Raw genomic sequence first — 21,419 nt, forward strand, 5'->3', positions numbered from 1 at the left:
TTTTAATAAAAAAAAACTCAACAATTAATGATTTTGTAAATTAACTGTGTTTAGACAATGGAGGCAAGATTTAACCAATTAACCTACTAATAATACGAATAATGACTAATAATGACAGAATATGAAGAGTGTACATATTCTGACACAAGATATCACCTGTTGTAATGTTGGAATCCTGTTGTCGGTGGGGGGGGGGGTGGCCTTGCTTACTGTAGTCCAGAACTTGGATGACTTCTCAGTGTGCAAGTCACCAAAACCTTTACATTTTTGCAATAAACTGAGAAGGATTTTTTCTAGAGACAGCCTAATGTTCACAAACTAGATCCCAGTAATGTGCAAGATCGGAGTTCAGACACAATTTCATTAACAATACAAAAATAAAGTCTGGGGACTGGTTTATTATTCAGATGTTCTAGTGTATTTAGAGGGGCAGGCATTCCTGTCCCAGTATTCACATGGGTAATAAATATGTCTCTAAATGATCATTCCTATTTGAGCTGGGTGCCATTTTTTCTTGATCACTGTGTATTTGAACTGCTGTTTACTCTTCTCTTCTATAAAGAAGAGAAGGTGTAGAAGTGAAATGGACAATAGGTGTCCCACACTAGCTTGCAGAGGGACTTGCAGAAGTGGTAAACTGGAGATTTTTAAACTTGGCAGACCACTGGAGAGGTGGCAATATTAGGGATAAATATTCTCACATTCAATCTTTATTGAAAAGGATCATGGATGTTTACTTGTCCTGCCATATAAATGCTAGTATGTGCATTCTCTTTCATAGGCAATTTCCTGACTGTGACCACAGCTTGGTGAAAATGAAAGTAAGGCTTCTGAGCTACGAAACAAGAACTGCTGCAATATTATACACTTCATGCTTAGAGAAGTGATCATTTCGTACACAGCAAATGAGAGGACTTTGAGTATGTCTTAAAAACGATGTTTATAAAGACAAGCTTCTTCATCATTCCAAAATATAGAGTCCCACCTCTGGTGTACAGTGATTAACCTTTAACTCAGCGAATCAATGCTGAACTAATAATGATTTTCAGAAACCTCTCCTTGTCTGATACAAATGAAAAGAATGGGACACTACTATGGGTAAATAATTAAACAATTAATCAGTGTCCAGGCTGGCAGATCAGACATACTCAGTAAACATGTCATTGTAGTTCAGGCAAATGATTCTAATAACACTAGATTTATGTAAATGGGAAAAATGGCCCCTTCATTAATTTGCATACTTGAGTGTAGTGCTAAAAGGACTGAAGAAAAGTCTTCATTTCCAGCAAAGCTCAAAAATAAATACTTTTTAATTTGAGTTTCACTACAATTTCCTGACATTCTAACTGAAAAAAATGTATATTTTTATTTCTAGATTATACTTACTTCTGTGCCTTTGGAATATGCAGCGATTGCACAGAAAAGAAGCTAATAAAATGCTAATGATTGGAAAGTATTTATTTTCTTCATTTCAGCATTCCTGGGATTCTGTAAGGCAAGAAATAGAATACAATTATGTTCATGTCATTTTATAATTGTGGTGATAATATAAGCTCATTAACATAGCAGTTATGAAAAACTTGAAGTATTTTAGTTGTTCTGCTTTATTTTGCTTGAGTATAAGAAGACATTTAAAGATTAAAATCCATATCTGATATTAGGGCCACTTTTTGGTTATACAATTCCACCCCACCCCCTTATTCCTTTGCAACCTAAATATTGTATAATGTTTCCACTAGAGGATTTCACTGCTGTCAGCTGGCAGCATATTTGCTGATAGCCTGCCAAGTCAAATTATAATTCTACAGGTTTTTTTTTTTTTTTAAGACTAACCAGGCACTTCCTTTTCCATGCGTAGTTCAGAAAATACCTATTTTAGGTGGTACTCTCCTGCTAGTATTCCACATACATAACCTATCTTTTGATAATCTCTTCTTTATTACAGGATCAGATTCAGGTTTATTTCGCCAAGTGCAGCAGATGCCATACTCGGAAATGTTTGTGGTACACACCGGCATTGGGCATAGTGCAAATTTACAAACAGTAGAAAATAACAGACAAAGTGCAAAAATGCAAAAAAAAAAATAGAATAAGAACATACATGCAGATGTAGTGGCCTATGTAGCAGTAATGTAAGGGAACCAGGGAGCCATGCCAGGAGGTCATGCTGTGTGAGGGGCACTAGTTAAGAAGGAGCACTTATCCTTCTGGTGCTATGCACTCCACTGTGCGCTCCTCCAGAAACCTATATAAAACATCTCCACATAGCGTAATACTGTATGACAAATGATTATCCTATACTCCACAGTGCAGGTGCAGGTGACGATCATATTCACACGTGATCCCCACTACCCTAGAGGTCAAAAAGGCTCACCAGATGTAGACCACCGTGATTCAGGTGGCAATCTCACATCAATATATATATGCATCACTCAGGGCATCAGTGATCATATCCAGTTTCAATAAAAATTTGCCTTTAATAAAAAACATATGACGACAGGGAGCCCCTGTTGAGTCCTGGGGATGAAACGCGTAGGGCGGAGCCAGTATGCCTGACGTAGGTCACGTGGGTTGGAATGCGGAAGTCGGGAGGTGCGGGAGCCGGGAGAGCGGGACGCCGCGAACGGCTGGTGGAAATTGAGCGCATCTGATGCCGGAGGGACTTGCCGCTATGACACACTAATCCTATCCCTATAGGGAGCTTGTAAGTTACCTAAGTGCGCGAGAGGCGCAGTGTGTTTTAACCTTTGGATTGACATGCTGCGCGATGATGTTGTCATATGTTTTTTATTAAAGGCAATTTTTTATTGAAACTGGATATGATCACTGATGCCCTGAGTGATGCATATATATATTGATGTGAGATTGCCACCTGAATCATGGTGGTCTACATCTGGTGAGCCTTTTTGACCTCTAGGGTAGTGGGGATCACGTGTGAATACGATCGTCACCTGCACCCGCACTGTGGAGTATAGGATAATCATTTGTCATACAGTATTACGCTATGTGGAGAGGTTTTATATAGGTTTCTGGACTAGCGCGCAGTGGAGTGCATAGCACCAGAAGGACATTTACTTTCAACAGGAGGAACCACAGCGCACTTATTGGACTTTATGTGATTTATTGATTTATATGTGATTTATATATAATTTTAGGAGTGGGTGGTTTATTAATAACTGGGCAGCGCAGCTAAGTTTGAGATTGAATAAGAAGGAGCACTGCTTGGGGAAAAAAGGAGTTCCTGTGCCTGGAGATTTTGATGGGAATAGTTCTGCAGCGGGGGCTTGAAGGCAGGCTGTGGAAGAAACAACTTCTGGGGTGATGAGGATCCTGAATGATTCACCCTGGTTCTCAGCCTGGATGCATGGAGGAGGTCCAGTGGTGGCAGGGGTGTACAGATGATTCTTTCTGTAGCATTGAGCACACTTTGTAGTCTGTGCTTGTCGCTTGCAGAAGCACCTGCATATCATACCATTATAGAGGAGCAAAGGATAGACTCGATGGTAGCCATTTAAAAGCTTGTCATCAGCTCCTAGGGCATACCGAACTTCCTGTCTCAGGAAGAATAACCTTTGCTAAACTTTCATTTTGCATTTGGTGGTGTTTTCTCCCTATCTCAGGTCATTGGCGATGGCTGTGCCCAAGAACTGAACACTTGGTACTCTGGCAACTTCAGTGCCTTAAATAAGGACTGGATTGAGAGGGGGAGGGTGCTTTCTGAAGTCCACAATCAGCTCAACAGTCTTTGCAGCATTTAGGACAAGCTTGTTGCACTTACAACAATTGCAGCTTCGCTTAATCTTGCTACAGTAGGCGCATTCATGCTCTCCACTGATGAGACCAAGGATAGTTGTGTCATCTGCTAATTTAATGACCGTAATGCAGTCAGCAGGGGAGATGCAGCTGTTTGTAAACAGGGAAAACAGGATCGGGAACAGTACACAACCGTGGGGGGGCACCATTATTAGTGGTTCTCTCCTGGGAGAAGCAACTGCCAAGCTTTACTAGTTGCTTCCTGTTGGTGAGGAAGTCCTTGATCCAAGCACAGAGAGTATAATAGGCTCCAAGTTACACTAGGTTGTCATACAGGATGTTCAGGCAGATTATATTAAAGCCAGGCTAATGTTGATGGCATCCTCTATGGATCTGTTGGCTCCGTATGTAAATTGAAGTGGAACTAGGAGAGTTTCAATGGCGCCTTTCAGATGAGTGAGGACCAGTTTTTCAAAGATTTTCATGACGGTTGAAGTTAGGGCAAAAGGTCTGTAGTTGTTGAGGTCCATGATGCCCTTTTTTGGGGGACTGGTATGATGGTAGACCTTTTGAGGCAGGTGGAAACTTTTCCCTGCATCAGGGATTTTTGGAATATGAAGGTAACAGGGGCCAGTTGGCTGGCACAGGTTCTCAAACAGGTAGAGGACACATCGTCCAGACCAGAGTCCTTCCTGGGGTTCAACTTTTGGAGGTGCCTTAGTACGTCAACCTCCTGGACTGCCACTGGCACTAGGAGGCTGTGATTCCTTTTAGGAGAGGGGATGTGGGGCGAGCACTTGGTGTGGCCACCTGGACCCCTGGATGGTCAGGTTGGTGCTCAAACCTACAATATAAATCTTTGAGTTTTTCAGCTAGTTCGGGGGTTTGGGGTGCATTTTGAGGGGGTTGTTTGAGGTATGTGGCTGCTCTGAGGCCTTTTTTAGACTTCTTGAGTGTTGTTGGATCTAAGGCTGAGGCCCAGTTTTTTGGAGTAGTCCCTCTTAGCAACGCTGAGCTCTCTATTAAGGGTGTACCTGGCTGCCTTGAATTCCTCTGGCTTGATAGACTTGTGTGCTGCTTCCTTGATTTTGCAGAGCCGGTGCAGTTTGCCATTTAACTAGGGCTTGTTATTAGGGTAGACCTTGAAGGTCTTTTTGGGGATGCACAACTCCTCGCGGAAATAGGAGGTGATGTTCTCAGTCCATTGCTCCAGGCTACCCAGTCGGTACATTCGAAGCAGGCCTGTAGCTGCAGCTTAGCTTCATCTGTCAACTTCCTCACAATCCTGAGGACCGGCTTGGATGTCTCAAGGTGCCTTCTGTAGAATGGAATTATGTGGATTATGCAATGGTCGGAGTTGCCTAGGGAAACCATTCAAGTAGGTTTTTACGTGTCATTTAGGACTGTGTAGCAATGATCCAGGGTGTTTTGGTTCCTGGTGGGGCAAGTGATGTGTTGTTTGTATCAAGGCATCTCTTAGCAGAGATTCGCAGCATTGAAGTCACCGCAGATGATGAAGAGGGAATCCAGGAGGGACATCTCTCATGGGGAAATGGTATCACTGAGAGTATGCAAAGCATCCTAGGTGTTGGCATCAGGAGCAGTGGTGCTCGGATACGACCAATCACGGATTTGACCTATTCGGCCATGGTTGAAAAGAAATCCGGAAATTCCGTGATTAATTAGCATTAATTGGCATTTGACCCGCATTTTTGAATGAGGCAATCATGGAAATTCACGGCTGTGATCACGGAAAAGCTTTTTAGCCCCATACATGCTACAATCCCCAAAATTGCATGTATTATAAAGGTGATAAGGGGCTACAACTTAAAAAAATAACTTTTAGTTTTTTGAGAAAACCTGGAAAATGGAAAAATATTTAGTGATTATCACCTGCCGACTTTAATGGTTAATAGCAAAGTCCTCTTACATTGTAGAAACACCAAATTTGCCAGATATGTTAAGAAGAACAGTGGTTACATGAAGAAAAAAAAACATTCTCAAAAAGACCTTATACATTTAAATGCGGTAAACGACAGTTCTTAGGGAAACAATTCCCGCCGACTTTAGCAGTTACATCCTAGCAACACCAAATTTGCAGGATATGTTAAAAAGATAGTGGGAAACAATATTTTTTTAAAAAAATTAAAAATATTTTATTTTTTTATGTTCAGATAGTGGGAAATTTTAAAAAAAATGCCAGCATATTTAACCCCTTGTCACCCATGCAGGCTAGGATAGCCAGAATACGGAGCCCTGGCCGACTGGGGCTTCGCACCATGAGCTATATCAGCCCGCATGGTCCATGGTATGGGGGGTCTCCAGGGGAGAGGGGCGGCAAAGCCTTCCCCTTACCCCCTGATCCTTTGTCCAATCCATGGACAAAGAGCTCTTCCCCACTTCTGGTGGCTCAGGAGGAGGTGGGGGTGATACCGCCCTGGGGGGGAGGGGGGCCTCATAGTGGCATCTGGGAGTCATTTTTAAGAAGGGGAACCCAGATGCCTGCCCCCCTCCCAGGAGAAATGAGTATAGGGGTACAAAGTACCCCATACCCATTTCCAATTAAGGGGTAAAAGAATTAAAAACACAACAACGAGTAAAGTCCTTTATTGTTCTATATTAACCAGAAATGCTTAACTGTACCTTTACAAAAATGTTCCCATGCCATGTCCTCGGGAAAAGGCCCCACGCCAATATCCTCTATCTTGAGATCTTCTTAAGTAACAACTTGATTGAAGATTTCCCGCCGGCAGCCGCCAGACACCAGATGAATATCCTGCAAATTTAACATATCCTGCAAATTTGGTGTTGCTAGGATGTAAGTGTTCTTTGCTATTAACTGCTAAAGTCGGTGGGAATTGTTTCCTTAAGAACTGTCATTTACTGCATTTTTCCTTTAAAATTTTAAAATAAATTTTTCTCCAAAAGTAAAAGGTCTTTTTGAAATTTAATTTCCCTCTTGTTTCCACTGTTCTTCTTAACATATCTGGCAAATTTTCTACAATGTTTCTACAATGTTAGAGGACTTTGCTATTAACTGCTAAAGTCGGCGAGTGATAATCGCGGAATTTTTTTTCCTGTGATCCCGACCCATGATTGCGTTCCGAATATTTTCAATCATGGAATTTCCGTGGTCAATTTCCATGATCCAGAATCGATTACGGATTCAGATTCGGAAGTCGAATAGTGAAAAAGTGCTCCTGAATCACGGCTATTCACAGAAATGATCTGCCCACCACTTGTATTCTGGCCTAACGCGCAGAGCTGACCCAAATACGAAAACGCTGTACTGAGTGCAGACCACTCGATAACAGAGTGGGAATTGTTGAAGTGTCTAGCAGCAGCTAGTGGTGGCAGTGAGAAGTGTTTTGAGGGGTGTCAGCCTTGTGTTAGCTTGAATAAGGCTGCTCCCCTTACAATCCAATCTAACCCCCAGTTGGGAACCGTTCCTGCTGGCGTGCCGTGGGGCCGGTTCCTGACACAGATGATTCTACCTCTCTGTTTGCCGGAGAGTGCGCTGTTGCGATCCACACAGAAGAGGTTGAATCTTCTTCATGGAGAAATCATTCAGTCAGTAGTAATTATGTTTGGTCAGAATGTTTTGAGAATCTTTTCAAAGGATTTACTTTGGAAGGGTCATAGCACATATGTAATCTTAGTTGTAATATTGCAACAATCACTTTTGAAAAAATGTTTACTCTTATTTTTTAGCACTCTTGTATTTAAAGTGTACCTGAGACCAAAGAGGTCTCAGGTTTTATATTTACCTGGGGCTTCCTCTAGTCCCCTCGAGCCCGCTTGGGCCTTTGCCACCCCCCTCCTCCTTAGATGGCCCAGTACTGGGGAATTGAGAGTCAGGGCTTCCACTGTGTTCCCTGTCCAGCTGTCTCTGATCAGTGAAGTGTCTGAAGAATTCTTACGCACTGTTCAGAAGCTTTGTGTCTTCCCTGCATACACCACTCACAGGCTCAGTGTTGGTTGCAGTGGCAGAAAGCAAATTCCTGCATGATTTTCCCAAACAACAGATGAATACTGTTTATGACATGTTCATTACAGCTGCCACAGCAGACATTTTCTGGGGTTCATGCCATAGATTGTGATATGCATTTAGCAGGAAGAAAAAGTTAAAAGACTATTAGGTAAATTTCTTAACATGGCGCAAAGTTGTACATTAGCACAGGAAAGCTAGATCCAAGAGGCATCTGTGTTATAAAGTGAACCTGAAGTGAAAATAAACTTATGAGATAATGAATTGTATGTGTAGTATGGATGAAAAATAGAACATTACTTCTAAAGAAAAGAGTCTCATATATTCATTTTCAGTTTTCTAGGTGAATTTTTAAGATTGCATCACACTGTTACAGTTGCAGATTAAAACCTGTAAGGAAAAAAGTGCCCCTAGGGGGTACTTCCCTTCAGGAGGGGGAAGACTCTGGATCCTAGAGAGGCTTCCCCAATCTTTCTCAGCCTCAGGGATACAGTGCTGGTGCCTGGCAGCTCCCACCATAGTGGTAATCTGTATTCAGACCAATAACAAGCCTGTGATGCGTCTCATGCAGATGCCCTTGCGGATATCTGTTTGGGCTCTGGTGGAAATAGCTGAGCCTGAGGTGTCTGGGCCTGCACAGTAAAGCGGATCTGATCAGGCTCAGCTATTTCCAACAGAGCCCATCAGAAAGCCGCTATTGCACCTACGTGTGGCGCGTCACAGACTTGTAATAGATGCTGAGAGTTGGGTGGCCTCTGCGCTGGATCAAACTAGATAGGGAGGATAGGGAAGCCTCTTTAGGATTCAGAGGCTTTCCCTCCTGAGTGAAGTACCCTGTAAGGGCACTTTTTTCATTACAGGTGTACAGTTTGAGCTGAAAAAAGAGGCGGAAATAATGGTTCTTTGAACTTTTCTACAACAAAGCCTCATTATCTCCCCTCTCCCTGACAGATATTAGTCTTTTAGCTTTTATTTAAACTGGACTAAGTTTCACAGGCTCTGACATGATCATTTGCTTAGATAACAACTTTTTTTAACTGTTGCAAAATCAAAAAGGGGCTTCAGATAATTTCTTAGTAGGGATTAGTAATGAGCCTACATTTTGCATTTGTGTAGTTTTGTGTAGTAATTTGCAATTACAACACAAAATCATAATTCATCATTTTTTTTAAAAATGAGTGATTGATTTCATCGTAGTTAGTAATTTTGTGATGTAATTTCATGTTCAATTGTAACTTTGTGTTTAATTTTTTATTACTCATAATTTTGTAATTTTGTGTAATTATGAAAAATTTACACTATATTAAGTAACATAAAATCATAATTCTCATGTTTTACTTGAAAACGAGTCATACAAACTATTGAAATAATGAAAATTATCCTAATTACAAAAATGTTGTCGCAAAAATGATCGTAATTACAAAAAGTTTGTTTATACTCATGATTGTGAAAATTACAGGAACATTTTGTGTAATCGTAATTAGCCAATTAAGATCATTACAAGTAGGGATAGTACTATATATGTACATGCTTATCTCATCCTAACATCTCCTTCATAATCATCTTATCTCATCATAATATGTCAGCACTTCAGGTACGCTTTAAGGTGATAACTACCTAATTTTCTAGTAAGACCTCCTCCAAGGTCCTTCTGTCTGTGCTGTAAGTTGAGGTTCCAGTGAGGCTCATCCTTCAAAACTAAAGCCTTTAAATTACTATACAATTCTTTAAATGTGTTACAGTTATGTTTTAAAAGCTATAAAGTGTAGGCTGCCTGTACAGTCACAGTAATATGCATTATTGCATGACCAGTATCAGAAAACCAAATACAGTTATAAATGGAAAGGTATACATCTCTCTCATGTTGTGGAAGCTGCATAAATTGTCCCTTCACATACTGTATGCGGTGGTCATCCCACATTGTTTTGTGCATGTGGTTTCTGTACTTTATCTTTCAGAAACCAAAGTAAATACAAGAACCCAAACATCCCCCCCCCCCCCCGCCCTTTAATTTTAATGGCATTAAGATTTGGGCCATTCATTTTAAGACTTATTTAGCTGAACTGTTGTTATATGGAGCACAAGCAATTTGAAGAAAATGTAAGCAACAAATAGTTACATTTGGACTCTTTGTTTTAATAAACTAGGTGTAGTGACATCCATAGCAGGGTGAGTTCATTCCACAGCACAATAATAATTTGAAAAAGCATTTAACTACTTAAAGACCGCCTCACACTAATGCGCGTGACCGTGGCGGCAGCCCAAGGACCGCCTAACGCCGACTGGCGTCAAGTCCTGGGGCTGCAGTTTCACAGGGAACAGCGCATGCCGATCGCGGCTAGCAAACTGTTTGTGAACAAAAGGGGAAAGAAATCCCCTTTGTTTACATGCGTACAGCACTGCGGTCCCTGGCAGCGCTGTATGAGATCGGCGATCCCCGGCTTCTGATCGGCCCGGGAGTGCTGTTCTCTCATAGGCTGATGCCTATGAGAGGTGGAACAGGACGGATCGCTGTCCTGTTCCAAATCAGATACCGGAGGGGAGGAGGGAAGGGGAGGGAGGAGGGAGGGAGGGAGAGAGAGCCTCGATGAGGCTTCAGGAAAAAAAAATAAACAAAGTGCTGCAGCGATTGGACCCCTCCGGCGGCATGTCTCCTAAGGGACAAAAAAAGAAGGTGAGTCATATCGCTGGGCTCCCAAGCTGGGCTGTGCAGGAGGCTGAAAAGCCTGCACATCCCAGTACAGCAAAAAAATGCCCTGGTCTTTAGTGGGGTTAGCACTGTGGGCATCAAGTGGTTAAATATTCATAATAACTATGTGAAGATGTGTAAGATGGTATTTCTAATATGTCAAAGAAATGTACTTTATTTTAAAAATCTAAACAATTTTATTAGAGAACTATCCAGGAGGAAATAAAGGCCAGGCAATTAGAGTAGGTTGCTGCAGATGTTGCTAAGTGTCAATCATTTTATGAATTCTGGCATACTTTGACACTGACTGACACAAGCGCTGATGAAAAAAATCCTATTTCCCTTAATTTACAAATCCAGAATAAAATTTGTGATAACACTTCAGATATTAAGACTATTTCAAATTACTGTAAACACATCTCTGTTCAAAGTATGTACGCTGTTTTTGTATCATAAAAAATACATTTTTCATTTAATTGTATAATCGTCTCAGTTGTCTTCTTTTGAGAGAGAATGAAACACTATAGATATTTGCCATGTTACTGAATATTAACTTGAAGCCACAAAGACGAAAGTCAATTCCCAAATTGCATTTCCGACAAGATATTAAATATATAAAATATTAATTTAATAACGTTTATTTAATTCTAATTGGATAGTATCAGAGCTACATGTTCTCAAGCAATTTTTTTTTATTACTTTAAAATAAAAAATCACCACAGACCTTAGTTCCTGACTGGTTTAACAGTTAGATTACTTCATTATTTTAATAGCAAAGTTATTAGTCTACCAAGTGTCATGGTAGACTGTATAATATAGAAAGTTAATCAACCAGCGCTATACATTAAAATTAATTCTCTCCAATCTATTTTCTTGGCCTTTATGTTTAGATATGTGAGTTTGAAATAAGAAAAAGCATTGGCTTCCTTTTTCCAGTTTGCATTTAGATGCTTATTTATCTGCAGTCTAAAATAGCACTTACGCATAGTTTACACATTTACAGAGTGCATTGAACAATTACTAACACGGCACAACACTCTACTGCTACTGTAACTGCTTCTTACTGAGACTCACAATCTAATGTCTCTATAAAACAAACTAGGGATGCCTGGTCTCCATCTAGTTAAAATGATAAGTTATTTTGCATATTAAAACTTTATTAACCATTATGTCATGAATGAGGATCCAGAATGAGAGTCATGAATGAGGATCCAGGGTCGGTCCTAGGGACGATCGGAAAGTCCAATTTCCGATTCCGCAGAATTCCGTCAGCGCTAAATTCCATAGTTGTTACATTTCGGGGTTCTGGCTGAAAAATTAAAGTAATCGCAATTGAAACCTCGTTTTTGCTAAATGGTAGCCCATGGGACCTAGTGGCTGTTCCACCGATCTTTTTTTTTTTTTACATTTTTTTTTTGCAGCAGGAGTTGTCGCATAAGCCATGGGGTTCCACGGTGGTCATTACAAGTGTAGTTTGGAGCAGCAGGAGTTGTCGCATAAGCCATGGGACCTAGCAGTGGTTCCACGGTGGTCATTACAAGTTTGGTGTGGAGCCACAGGAGTTGTCGCATAAGCCATGGGACCTAGCGGTGGTTCCATGGCAGTCATTACAAGTTTGGTTTGGAGCCGCAGGAGTTGTTGCGTAAGCCATGGTACCTAGCGGTGGTTCCACGGCGGTCATTACAAGTTTAGTTTGGAGCCGCAGGAGTTGTCGCGTAAGCTATGGGACCTAGAGGGGGTTCCACAGCAGTCATAAAAAAATTGTTTGGAGCAGCAGGAGTTGTTGTAGGCCATGGGACCTAGAGTCGGTTCCACGGCAGTCATAAAAAATTGTTTGGAGCAGGAATTGTCGTAGGCCATGGGACCTAGAGGTGGTTCCACGGCAGTCATAAAAAAATGTTTGGAGCAGCAGGAGTTGTCGTAGGCCATAGGACCCAGAGGTTGTTCCACGGCAGTCATAAAAAATTGTTTGGAGCAGCAGGAGTTTTCGTAGGCCAATTATTGTAATCATCTTATTGAATATTGGACTCATTCTCCTATGAATCAGTGAGAGGGGCCTTGTAATTGTCACTGATCCATGACTCTTTCATTTTTATGAATGTTAGTATGTCCACATTGTCTGTGGACAGACGGGTCCATTGGTTCGGTGACCACCCCACCCACAGCGCTAAATACTCGCTCAGAAAGAACACTGACGGCGGGGCATGCAAGAACCTCCAGTGCATACTGAGCGAGTTCAGGCCAGGTATCCAGTTGTTTTGTCCAATATTCCATGGGGTCATCATTACTCTCCATATTGTCTGGAGCACTGGCCGACCCCAAGTAATCATTCACCATACGGGCCAGCCGCTGGTGGTGAACACTTTGTCCGCTGGTGGTGCTGCTGCTAGAAGGAGTATCTGGCATTGGCTGGTAAAATTCCTTCAGCATACTCAGCAGGTTCACAGATTGGCTATTGGTGCTGCTGCTGGGAGTGGGACCACCAGACCTTTGCTGAGTGTGATGATGAGACTTGGTAGCTTGGGCCCAGGATACAGGTGCAGGAAACACATCTTCTACCCAATGAAGAAGGGCATCCTGGATCTGGCTCATCCTGGCATCTGCTTGGGAGGGTGCTATGAACTGGCGCATTTTCCCCTTGCACCGGGGATCTAAGATGGTGGCCACCCACATGTCGAGCCTTGATTTTAATTTTTTAATCTGGGGGTCCTTACGGAGGCACTGAAGCATATGTGCAGCCATGGGGAAGAGATGTCTGCCATTTATCACCTCTTCCTGGCTGTCAGACTCAGAACTGTCGTCATTCTCCAGCTCCACATCATCTGAATCTTCTTCCCACCTCTGGACAATGGGCTCTTCCGCTTCCACAAGCTCTGCCTCCTCATCCAGGACTGGAGCATGCCCACTCACTCCCCCACTTGACTGATCACTGTTTAGTAGGGCTTCCTCCCCCTGTTCGAGCAGTTTGTCAAGAGCCTTTTCCAGCATCAAGACAAGAGAAAGCACCTCTGATATGCTGCAGTGCTCCTCACCGACCACTTTTGTTGCCTGCTCAAATGGCTCCAACATTTTGCACACCTGTCCAATCAGCTGCCACTGGTCCCCAGTAATGTAGACCAGTGGCCCTGTTCTGGTGGAAGATGCCTCAGACAAGTATAGCCTGACCGCTATGCGCTGCTCCCACAACCTCTACAGCATGTGGAGGGTGGAGTTCCACTGCGTCGGACAATCTAAAATAAGCCTGTGCTGCGGCAGGCTATGGCAGCGCTGCAGCAGTTTCATGGCTGTGGTGGCAGTTGCGGAGCGATGGATGTGGGCTGACACTTTTCGTGCTGAGGCCACAGCGTACTTCAACCCATCGAAAGTTTGTAGAAATTTCTGGACTACAAGGTTGAAGACGTGGGCCAAGCAAGGTAAGTGAGTGTAGCCACCTTCCGAAATGGTGGCCAGCATGTTGGCACCATTATCAGACACCACTACACCTGTGTCCAGTTTTCAGGGGGTCAGCCACTGCCGAATCTGCTCGTGTAAGGCCGGCCGACACACTCAACAATGTGCTGGTGAAGGGCAGGGATAGCATTCCTGGCAAAATAATGGTGGCTGGGTATCCGCCATTGTGGAGCAACACTGTTCATCAGTCTGCGGTAGGGGGCACAGTCCACAAACTGGTAGGGCAGCAGCTGTTGGCCCAACAGCCTTTCCAGGAGCACATTATTTTTCACCACAAACAGATCACTTGCAGGGAGCATCTGCTTCCTTTGCAATGGGTCTGTATCTCCTCTCTCTCCAACACCAGACTGAAACCCACAAGCTTCCTGACTGCACACCTCTCTTATATACAAAATGGGTGGGATAGCTGCTGATAGGTAGCTAGGAAGCTGGTTGCTAACGTAGGATTGGTTGGTTATTCTTAAGACTCTAATTGGTGCAGAAATTCCTATTTTCATGCAGAAATCCTCTTAGAAGCTTCTGTCTAGGGTCTTCCTTGTGATTGGCGTACAAAAATGTGCATACCGACGGAATTCCGCATTGCAATTCCGGAATTCCATCGGACCGCTATGGCAATTCCATTCCGATGTGACGGAACGGAATCACCAATTTCCGACCGGAATCGCAGAAAACGGAATTCCGCGGAATGCGGTGAGCACCCCTAGTTGGTCCACACTAGAACTGGTTGCAGAACCCAATCCGCGGTTCGGGCCCCCATTTTCAGAAACCAGAACAGAACGGATCCATGCTGCCCTTTTGCAGCAAATGTTTTTGATCCGTTTGCATTTTTTTTCTCCCCCAAAAACAGATGGCTGAGGGGTAGCAGCCAGGACTGGGGGTAGCGGGCACAGCAGTGGGAAGGGGGGTCGCCCCCCCCCTCCCTCACCTGGGCAGAGGCATATCTGGGTTATAAGGCGCCCATGGCAAACACTAAAATTGTGCCCCCCCCTCCCGCGTGCGCAATAACAGCTGGTTGCAGGGTGGTGGCTGAGTGCTGGCTGAGGGCAGGGTGCAAGGTGCTGCTTGCTGGGGCAAAGGATGCTGGCTGGGGCAGAGGGTGCTGCTTGCTGGGGCAGAAGGTGCTGGTGCTGCTGGCTGGGGCAGAAGGTGCTGCTGGCTGCGGCAAAGGGTGCTGCTGGCTGGGGAAGAGGGTCCAGCTGGCTGCGGCAGAGGGGGCTGCTGGCTGGGACAGAAGGTGCTGCTGGCTGGGGCAGAACGTGCTGCTCGCTGGGGCAGAAGGTGCTGCTGGCTGCAGCAAAGGGTGCTGCTGGCTGGAGAAGGGGGTGCAGCTGGTGGGGTCAGAGGGTGCTGCTGGCTGCGGCAGAGGGTGCTGCTGACTGCGGCAGAGGGTGCAGCTGGCTGCGGCAGAGGGTGCTTCTGACTGCGGCAGAAGGTGCTGCTGGCTGGGGCAGAGGGTGCAGCTGGCTGGGGCAAAGGGTGCAGCTGGCTGGGGCAGAGGGGGCTGCTGGCTGCAGCAAAGGGTGCTGCTGGCTGGGGCAGAGGGTGCAGCTGGTAGGGGCAGAGGGGGCTGCTGACTGGGGCAGAGGGGGCTGCTGGCTGGGGCAGAGGGGGCTGCTGGCTGGGACAGAAGGTGCTGCTGGCTGGGGCAGAAAGTGCTGCTGGCTGGGGTAGAAGGTGCTGCTGGCTGGGGCAGAAGGTGCTGCTGGCTGCAGCAAAGAGTGCTGCTGGCTGGAGCAGAGGGTGCAGCTTTGCAGGGGCAGAGGGGGCTGCTGGCTGGGGAAGAGGGTGCAGCTGGCTGCGGCAGAGGGGGCTGCTGACTGGGACAGAAGGTGCTGCGGGCTGGGGCAGAAGGTGCTGCTGGCTGGGGCAGAAGGTGCTGCTGGCTGCAGCAAAGGGTGCTGCTGGCTGGGGAAGAGGGTGCAGCTGGTGGGGTCAGAGGGTGCTGCTGGCTGCGGCAGAGGGTGCTGCTGACTGCGGCAGAGGGTGCTGCTGGCTGGGGCAGAGGGTGCAGCTGGCTGGGGCAAAGGGTGCAACTGGCTGGGGCAGAGGGTGCAGCTGGCTGGGGCAGAGGGTGCAGCTGGCTGGGGCAAAGGGTGCAGCTGGCTGGGGCAGAGGGTGCAGCTGGCGGGGGCAGAGGGTGCAGCTGCCTGGGGCAGAGGGGGCTGCTGGCTGCAGCAAAGGGTGCTGCTGGCTGGGGCAGAGGGTGCAGCTGGCAGGGGCAGAGGGGGCTTCTGGCTGGGGAAGAGGGTACAGCTGGCTGCGGCAGAGAGGGCTGCTGACTGGGACAGAAGGTGTGACTGGCTGGGGCAGAAGGTACTGCTGGCTGGGGCAGAAGGTGCTGCTGGCTGCAGCAAAGGGTGGTGCTGGCTGGGGAAGAGGGTGCAGCTGGTGGGGTCAGAGGGTGCTGCTGGCTGCGGCAGAGGGTGCTGCTGACTGCGGCAGAAGGTGCAGCTGGCTGCGGCAGAGGGTGCTGCTGGCTGTGGCAGAAGGTGCTGCTGGCTGGGGCAAAGGGTGCAGCTGGCTGGGGCTGCTGGCTGCAGCAAAGGGTGCTGCTGGCTGGGGCAGAGGGTGAATCTGGCAGGGGCAGAGGGGGCTGCTGGCTGAGGAAGAGGGTGCAGCTGGCTGCGGCAGAGGGGGCTGCTGGCTGGGACAGAAGGTGCTGCTGGCTGGGGCAGAAGGTACTGCTGGCTGGGGCAGAAGGTGCTGCTGGCTGCAGCAAAGGGTGCTGCTGGCTGGGGAAGAGGGTGCAGCTGGCTGGGGTCAGAGGGTGCTGCTGGCTGCGGCAGAGGGTGCTGCTGACTGCGGCAGAGGGTGCAGCTGGCTGCGGCAGAGAGTGCTGCTGGCTGTGGCAGAAGGTGCAGCTGGCGGGGGCAGAGAGTGCAGCTGGCTGGAGCAGAGGGGGCTGCGGGCTGCAGTAAAGGGTGCTGCTGGCTCGGGCAGAGGGTGCAGCTGGCAGGGGCAGAGGGGGCTGCTGCCTAGGGCAGAGGGTGCAGCTGGCTGGGTCAGAGGGTGCAGCTGGCTGCGGCAGAGGGTGCTGCTGGATGGGGCAGAAGGTGGTGCTGGCTGGGGCAGAAGGTGCTGCTTGCTGGGGCAGAAGGTGCTGCTGGTTGCAGCAAAGGGTGATGCTGGCGGGGGCAGAGGGTGCAGCTGGCTGGGGGCAGAGGGTGCAGCTGGCTGGGGCAGAGGGGCTGCTGGCTGGGGCAGAGGGGGCTGCTGGCTGGGGCAGAGGGGGCTGCTGGCTGGGACAGAAGGTGCTGCTGGCTGTGGCAGAGGGTGCTGCTGGCTGCGGCAGAGGGTGCAGCTGGCTGCGGCAGAGGGTGGAGCTGGCTGGGGCAGAAGGTGCTGCTGACTGGGGCAGAGGGGGCTGCTTGCTGGGGCAAAGGGTGCTGCTTACCGAGGTCCGAGGCAGAGGATGCTGTTGGCTGCAGCAGGGGATGCTTCTTGCTGGGGCAAAGGGTGCTTCTGGTGGGCTTAGGGTGCTGCTTAGCTGCTGCCTCACAGTCAATGATGTGCGCACTCTGTGCCACCTGACCACCTGCAGCTACAGCCACCCACTGTTTCCTGTTAGTCTCCCATCTCGCCTCCATTACGTATGCGGCCAATCAGGAGGAGGATCGGGGATACAAGGCAGTGAATGGAGCGGCATTGACGTTGCTATGGTGACCAGAGATGCAACGTCGGCGCCGCTTTCTGCCTTGTATCCGCGATCCTCCTCCTGATTGGCTGACTAGTTGAAGGTGGGACTGGGAGGGGAGACTAGCAGGAAACAGTTGGTGGCTGTAGCTGCAGGCCTTCGCCAGGCAGCAAGGTGAAACACAGGGGTGGGGGCGCACTGCACAGCAAGTGTCACAGTGAGCATCGCTCACATTCTCTTGCTTCTCCTTTCCTTCTGTGGGCGCAGGTCCGGTGGCACAGACAATTTTGCTGGCGGTAAGCCGGCTTCTACAGAGGGGGTTTACTGGGGATGCCCCCCCCCCCAGGTGAGTGACAAGGGGCGCCTATGGCAGGTGCCCTATGTGCACCCCCGTAGATAATCCTCTGCACCTGGGTGCCCCCATCCCTACTCCCCCTCCAGCTATATGCGGCAAAAGTAAGTGAGCGAGCGGGGAAGCACCCTACTTCCAATGCTCGCCGTGACTTCCTGCAATGTTGCCCTCTAGTGGGCGGCATTTCTGGAAGTCACATGGTGAGCAGAGGACGATAGGTACACTTCCCCTTTCTCACTTGCTGTAAACTTTTGCTGCAAATAGCTGGAGGGGGAGCGGGGCTGGGGGCACCCACGTGAGGGAGGGGGTGACGCCCCTCTACGCAGCTGTGCCCGCTACCCCTTGTCCTGGCTGCTACCCCCTCAGGCTACATGAAGGGGAGGAGGCAATGTGGATCTCCCTCCATTTTGTGTGCAAGAATAGCCTGTGTAGAGAGAGATCCGTTTTTGCACTTCCCTTCACTACCCTGCTGGGTATCCGGGAGCGATCAGGGTCCATGAAAATCCTGTGTGCAGTTTTTCAGCATGGATCCCTCAGATCATCCGTGGATCCATTTTTTAACAGGGTGAAGATGGCCTCTATTTTAAACATTGTATCCATGGCTCCTGTTTTGATCCAGGCCCCAAACAGGAGCCACAAATACATTTTTAAACAAGTGTGAACTGGCCCTAACTATGAACTGAGCTGTGTGGAGAATGAAGAGCAGAATGAGTGAGGCCGACAGAGAGCTGCAGTCACAGGTGTGTGAGCAGGCAGAGGCAGGCATTATGCAACCATAACATGCACATAAGTTTAGGTTCTGGTTTGTGCACTGACAGCTGCTGTTAGTCAGTACTGTTCTGTACTGTCTGTACTGTCAGTACTGTCAGTCAGTACTGTAACTTCATTTCAAAGTGGAGTAGAGAATCATCACTCAGCACTTCATTACGCTGTGTTCCTACTAGAGTGTTTCAGGAGCAGTTCACACGTTGCAACAGATCCGTAGGATCTGTTGCAGTAAGCGGACTACACTACACTATACTGTCCACTCCCGCTGGCTGCACGTGGTAGTGGGAACAGAGCCTGATGCGAGGTACACACTATGAGATTTTCTGGCAGATTTACTGTCAGATTGATAATTTCCAACATATCCAATCTGATTTCTGATTGATTTCTGAGCATTTTACGATCGATTTCAGACTGTTTTAGGTTCACTCCTATCGATCGGAAATCAGATTGGACATGTTGGAAATAATCTCATAGTGTGTACCTAGGATTAGAGGCAACCAGGGTAAAAGAAAACATACCTATTATCTCACTTTCACTTTAATGTTCAGACTCAAAATGCGGGAAGGCTGTGCTCTCACGGATCCCAGGATATTTGCAACAGAAGAAACAATTCAGACACCAAGCCTTCAGGGTCCTGTATCTCTCTGCCCACACCCACCCCACCTGCCTGCATGATGTAACATTTTCCTACAGACAATTTGTTGTAGATGAAGACTCTTTTGTTAAATAAAAAACAGAACAACTAGAAGTTGGTACCAGGATTGTTTCTTCTGTTGTACCTACTATGTCTTCTCCTAAAGCACTGGTGTGCAATGTTAGCTCCTTGTTGGACCCTTGCAAGATGCATCTCTACTGCTGTCGGTTAGTTTCTTTATTTGATTTTTATTCTGCTTTAAATCTTATATTAACTCAATAGCAACATCAAAATCTACCCTTTGAGTCAAAATTAAGCCAATATGCAATGGCACTGAGTGTTCAATGCAGCCTTTTCTTGACAAAAGAAATCCACACCGCACCATACTTTTAATAAGCAATGTTATGAGTAAGCCATTTACATATAATCAGTTTTTAATTCCCTTGTAAACAATGAATTAAGCTTATGACATGTCTAAAGGTACATACACACGCCAGATTTTTCTAAACAACCAGTCATTTGGACGTTTGAACGTCCGGGCATTTAGAGGTCAAATCGGGCATGTGTACGGTCGGCCGTTCAGCTGATAAGACTGGATTTCAATGATCCGCTTGGCGCAATGTTCAAATCCAGTCTTATCAGCCGAATTACCAATCGTACACACACGCCCAATTTGACCTCCAAACGACGTTCAAACGATCGGTCGTTTAGAAAAATCTGACGTGTGCACGAGCCTCAAGGATGAACAAGATCAATGTTGTGAAGTGCCAAACTGTTGCGGAGTGTGTAGGGGGTACCGGCAGTGGCACCAGGCCACCTCTCACCAATGCTCTCCATGCGGTTTCCATCTTTCTGACACTTCCGCCTTCACAGCGGAAATTCTGTGGTAGAAGGCAGAAGTGTTGGGAAGATGGAGAGCGGCATGAAGTGGATTGGGGGGAGGCAGCAGCCTTGTTGAGTTAACCCCTTCTGCCGTGCCATTATATCCCCCCCCCCTCCCGCTAACGCTCCGAGACAATCTTCATAGAAATTGATATTGCTCATTCACAGTCATCTGTACTAGGCTCCCAATTTATTTTGGACATTTCCTTGTCTCATAAGAATTGGTAATAACAAAAACAGTGCCTCTACAGTATATACTTATCAGTCAAATGTGTTGCTTATGAATGGTTGCTCAGGAGCGATGTAGAGTCAGTAAAGCTAATCAAATGAGAGCAGCATACATTCTAAACATATCACCGACTCTCTATATGTACAAGCGTTGTCTCATATTGTTCATTCATTCTTACAAATATGCAAACTTCTGATTGCTTTGAGAAAGATATGGAAAACAAAGCTTAAAAGGGATTTTTAGGTAACAGACTGAAGCTGCAAAGCATTTTTTGAAAGGAACAAAACATCAGCTTCAGCCATAGATTCATTATCCTTTCAATCTGTAACTAATTTGAGCTGCTTAACTTAATTTAGCCTAAATAATAGCTTTGATAATGATTTCAGTAGCATGCGAGCTGCATCCTCACTTGACATAGGAATTCTTTGATTGAAAATGTGTCTGCTAGGCTTTGTTAGTACTGTCTAATCACATAGCAAAGTCACACTGGAAAGGCCATAGTTATTAAGTGTGAGAGTCACATCTTTGGTGACAGCTGGTGATTGAAGAGCATGATCTTTCAAAACTTTATCTATCTACGGACATAAAAGAATTTGGTCAGCCTGATCTGGCACCCTCCTGCCTAAAACCTGTAATAAATAGAAAATCTTGGTTTTGATTGGAGAGCTTAGGTAAAGCTAATATTGTGTCACTTGTCACTAAAAAATAAGTCAAAGACTCCCAAATGTCTAGATTGTTTTTGCTAGTAGTGTTGTCTTGAACTTACAGAAATGCATTTATTGTCATCTCTGAATGAAGATAAGACAAAGAACATTTATATTGTGCTTAAGGCCTCGTTCACACTATGGGCTTGATTAACAAAAGCCGGATAACTGATAGCACAGCAGTTATCCCGCGATCTGCCGCGCGCGAAGGTATGCATGCATAAAGTATTGCGTTTGCATGTAAACGAAGGTTTGCGTGCGATCACGCACGCAAACGTGCACGTGATTGCGCGCAAACCTACGTTTACACATGAACGTAATTCTTTACGAGTGCAA

The sequence above is a fragment of the Hyperolius riggenbachi genome, chromosome 1, assembly GCF_040937935.1.
Source record: "Hyperolius riggenbachi isolate aHypRig1 chromosome 1, aHypRig1.pri, whole genome shotgun sequence".
NCBI lineage: Eukaryota > Metazoa > Chordata > Amphibia > Anura > Hyperoliidae > Hyperolius > Hyperolius riggenbachi.